Source organism: Vicia villosa, linkage group LG5 (assembly GCF_029867415.1).
Source record: "Vicia villosa cultivar HV-30 ecotype Madison, WI linkage group LG5, Vvil1.0, whole genome shotgun sequence".
Lineage (NCBI taxonomy): Eukaryota > Viridiplantae > Streptophyta > Magnoliopsida > Fabales > Fabaceae > Vicia > Vicia villosa.
Window position 1 is genome coordinate 86,333,576 of NC_081184.1, and position 5,545 is coordinate 86,339,120.

The window sequence follows — 5,545 nt, forward strand, 5'->3', positions numbered from 1 at the left end:
TAGTGTCAGTTCATACATATGCACAATTAGTGTGACTTGAATGATGAGTATGATTGTATGTTTGAACGATGTGTTCTGTTGATGTTTGTGTAAGTGATAGATGTTTCCTGATAATCTGAATATGATGAAATTGGGTGGATAATATAACTATGAGGTGTTATTGTTTATGATGCTATAATATTTGTTAAACGTGAATGAAACTCACCCTTACATGTTGTCATTTTCAAATTGAGGATATCGGCTTTTGACTTGGTGAGGAGTAGCTCATGAGTCAGTGTGTTAGTTTAGCGTCAGGTGTCATGCTCTGATATTGCAACACTGGGGAACGTGAGTTTTAAGTTTTTGAGTTTATAATTTTGTTTGTTGTTTTGAATTAATTGTGGGATATAACTTCAAGGATGTTGAGCTTATCTATATGATTTAATTTCCGTTGTGCGAACATGAGATATCATGAACTATGATGAATTTTCCTCGGTGAATGCATGACAATGACACATTATGTTTATTTTTAAATTGAATTGTGGCACCCTTGTTTCATGTTACTCTAATATAATTATTTTAAATTGCCGCGGGGTTAGAAGGGTGTTACATGTACTTCATAGAGGGAGTTGATGGTGATATTCATCTGGATGTTATGACATCGATATTCTTTTTGTCATATTGTGGCTAAAAATGGGAAGAGATGTTCGAATATATTCTGAAGTCCACTACTGTCAAAAGAAGCAAAGGATTATTTGAAGACAGTGTGGATTGAAGATCTTGTGAAGACTTGGAGGATTTCTAGAGTCTCTTCCAAATATGTGAAAGACCTGGTCTTCCTAAGTTTTTATAAGTTTTTTTTGTTTGTATTGCTGCAAATTATCATTATGTGTAGTTTTAGCCAAAATAAGCCAAAGGGGGAGATTGTTAATGCTCTGTATTATATGATTGGATTTTATGTCTGTCTAAAATGTAGTAGCGGCAATATGTAATAGGATGTATAGAACTTGAAAATATAAACATGTACAAAACAGGTAGAACAACAACATATTCTATGGATTATTAAGACATGCTTTGTGACAACATATCTTATGAGATGTCATATGCAGAAACTCATGACATCGCGCTTACTAAGCTGAAATATGAAGATTCAAGATATGCAGAATATTCTATTGAATATTATGCAATCATATGTGGCGCATATTTAAAGGTCAAGAGAATCAAGTCAGAATATTGAAGATTATGTAGTCTCTAATTATGGAGACAATTTAGGAAACTTATGATTAAAGACCTTTCTTTCAGCAGAAGTTTTCTGCTGATTTGTAACAGCAAATAAGGTTGTGATTGTAGGCCCAAGTCCAGTTGGGAATAAGTCATAAATAGGAAGCTTTGTAACCTAGTTTATTAAGAAAGCCGAGTATTGAAAAGATGTAATCGTTAGGGTTTGTCAAGGTAGATCACCCGGGTTGTGGGATGGCTGCCATGTTCTTCTCAAAACCTGTAGGTAAGAGAAGTATTTTTCACACTCGAATCCTGTAGGTAAGAGTTGAGTGATTTATTTCTTGATCAAAGCTATTAAGCAAGATCGAGTTGTTTGTCTTGAAGTGTGTCTTCAGTTTCTTAGTTGATGTTATCACTGGTAGTGTTTGAAGGGATTTGAGGGGGGGCCTCATACCTAGGTGAGTCTTAGGTAGAAGTATATCACGGGTAGTTTTAAGTGATAAGATCATAAATTGGTTATTTGCTGAGGGTCTATGAATTGATTCTATTTAATGGACTTATCCCTGGCTTGGTAGCCCCCAGAGTAGGATTATGAATCCGAATTGGGTAAACAATTCATTGTGTTATTCTTTCTACTTTGTCATTATAATCTGGTACAAGATGTTGTAACATATGAAATAACATCAGGGAATCCTTTCAAAATCTAGTATTTCTACAGAACCATTCCTGATCAGAATCTGTATGTGATAATTGGGTTATCATTATGCATAAATGGTTCTAGAAAGTATATGATCTGTTAGCATTCAAGTGTTGAACCAAAATTGAAGATGATCTTATTCTATCAGTTCAACTTTTCTAACAGACTAGATGTCACGACATCATACATGACATCTGGGTTCTGTCATACCAGAATTTTAGTGTCGAATATCCTCAAGACGGGCAATAAAAACTTATGTATCCTCGCAGTCATTCCCTTTAGCTTGAACGTATCCTTTTGCCACTAGCCTAGCTTTATTTCTAGTGATTATGCTGTTTTCATCTATCTTGTTCCTAAACGCACGTCTGGTTTCTATGACATTTTGATTATACAACATGGGACAAGATCCTAAATGTCATTATGCTTAAATTGAATGAGCTATTATTGCATAGAAATGAGTCATCTATCATCAAGTTAAGCATCATATATCCTCTTAGGTTCAATTTAGTAAATGATAGAAGAATAATTACATAAATAATTACCTGAGATCTAGTACTTACACCCTTTTTTATATCTTCAAGTATGTGATCTAATTGGTGATCATTTGCAATAATCCATTCTTGAGGAAGATGAATTGAGGTCTCTTGTTTTTCTTCCTCGTGTTCTCTATCCTCTTTATCATATTTTATGTCCTAATTCTTTGGAGGATCCTCTTTAGTTATTATACTTGAAACATTTAAACAAAAAAAAACATCTTAATTTCCCCAACTTTTGAGGTTTGATCTCATCAAAAGCAACATGAATTGAATCTCCAATAACATATGTTCTATTATTTAAAACTTTATAACCCTTACTCGATGACGAGTACCTAAGAAAAATTCCTTCGTTAGATTTTGCATCAAATTTACCAAAAATGCGGAAGTAAGAAATTTTTGGTTTGGTACGTTTAAGTAACTCACAGGGTGTCTTCTATAGGATATATCGAATAACTACCATGCTTAATACATGACAAGCAATGTTAATCGCATCCTCCCAAAAGTACTTAGGTTTTTGTGATAGTTCTAAATTTAATTTAATTTTGGTTTAGAGTTTTTCTCTTCCGGTTTAATCTTTGTTAGGTTTTTGTGTATTTTAGGATCAAATTTATAATAGAGGTTTTAATAGTATTTATGAGTTTTATTATATACTCTTCCTTTGAGATATCTTTATCAGACTCATATTAAGAGTTTCATTGATACTTATTTAGGAGGAGTGTATCATAGCAAATGTGTGATAAAATGTCACATAAACTCTCAATATTATCTCCAACCTTTATTAAAATGGATGTTTATCTCACTCTTTTATCTCTTTTTAATTTAGACTTATGTTCAAATGTAGGGATAGTATTCATTGCAATGTTATTAAGAGATTAAGTGACAATCTAAGAGATACTTGAAAATATCATGTTCTACAAGTGTAGCTTAAACGAAACAGAGGTATAAACAAATGAGGATTCTCTACCGTAGAGATTCGAAATAATTTCATGTTGTAATCATTCACTTCATTTGATTTTAGATCATATTTATATAATATATCAATATTAGTTTCTCGTTGTAAAACAATCTCAACCATCAATTTATAATCGATAGACTCAGTCTATTAAAGTAGGAAATCTTGTTCAAAGTCTAAACTAACTCAAAAAGTCATATCCTCTTCAATTATTTTGAGCATTATTTTTGTCATTATGTTGAAACAAGTAAAAAAAGTAGTGGCCTTTTGAAATAGACAACGACCGCATACACCATGTCTTGAATTCGTTTCTTAAAATTTTTGGCTACAATTTTTTAAATTGCACACCAATATTTTTCATTATTGCTTAAAATCATTTTTGTTGTAGTACATTTTTGCATATTTGTTATTTTATTATAAACTTTATTACGAGGCTGAGTTATTGATCACAATACTATAATACAACTTTTTATTGTACATTATATTAACGTTCTATATTAGCTTTTGTATAATAAACATATGGTGTTGCATAAAGAATATGTTGTACTGTAGGGAAAAATCCATGATAAAACTTGCAATTAAGCGTCATGAGATAAGACAACTATTTCTTATTACAGAGATCATAATTTCCTTAGAATAATAAGAAATGAAAAAATTATATACAAAATAATAATTATACTCTTGTATATATAGTTCTCATAGAATCATTTAAAAGTAAAGAATACAAGCAATGAGGTGGCTCTGTAAAAATTCCTAAACAATCCATACTATTTGCTCCTAACTTTGCCATAAAGTCCGCACATTGGTTACCTTCTATATAAGTATGGTAAAACGAAATAGTCCAATCTCTTGAAATATATTATTTTATCGTGTTTACCATATAAGCATATTTCTGAGGTATAGATGTTGAGTCTTGAATTAAATATAATGCTTTCATACAGTCTGATCTACAACTCACATTTCTGAAACCTGAATTCCAAGCTACCATCAACCCATTCAATATGGCTAATAGTTCGGCTTCTAAGCTGTCAGCAAAATCAATATGTCCACTAAATCCTAGCAACCACGATCATGTGTGATCTCTTATTAGACCTCCATAACCCGCCCTACCAGGATTGCCATAAGGACTTCCATCAACGTCTAAGGCAACTTGATCTTCATAAGGTGGACCCCAAACAACCAACTGCATCACATTAAAATAATCACAATTAGTTAAAGAAAAAGCTTAAATTTTTAATGAGATCCATTTGCGACTTTTACTCAAATTACCTTAACAATCACGCATACCAAAGATCATTAAAAAAAATTGGATATGTATACCCGATCTTATCATAATCATACATTGAATTAAATTTTTTTAATAAAATATCAAAAAATTTCAAATGCGACAATAAAAAGTAAAAATATTTGTTTGACGGTTGGATTAATGAAATTTAATAACATGAAGTAATAAGGCAGAATAAATTCACAAGGAGTAAAAAAAGTAAAGAGTACAGTTGACCTTCCCTTTATACATATAGTAGTAATGATGTAAGAAATTATTAATTATGCATTCATTGTGTTATTTTTTTACATAAGCATCCATGTAAGTCATATAAAAGTGTCATTTTTATAATCAGTTTGATTTGAAGCATGTCTAAAAATAATTTATACATAAGTAAGTAACTATTAATTTCATGATTTAAGTTATATTTAATTTTAAAGTTACTAATATGTATCTATTAACGGGTGCAGTTACCGTGCATAGATAAAATTCTATGCACCGTGCATAAATTATTATGGACCCTTGGATCATTGGATCAAATTCTAGATATCAATTGTTATTACTCAATACTTAATACTCACCACTCAATACTCAATACTCAATACTGGATTAAAAACATGATCCAATGGCTTATGTAGGCTTATGCATATTAGCCAAAGCCTCTATTAACTACCTATATCGACATGCAAGCCTATATTATTGCTAATTTTCAAAAAGTTACTAAATATTAATATTTTATAAAAAATATGTTTGCCTTAAATTTAAAAATTTTTAAATTCAAATTTTATAATGATCTCTATATAATTTTAAATTTAATAATAATTAATTTAAGGGAGATACTTGTCGTGCTTATTCTGTTGATAATCTTGAAAAAATATTGAGAAAAATTTGTTAAA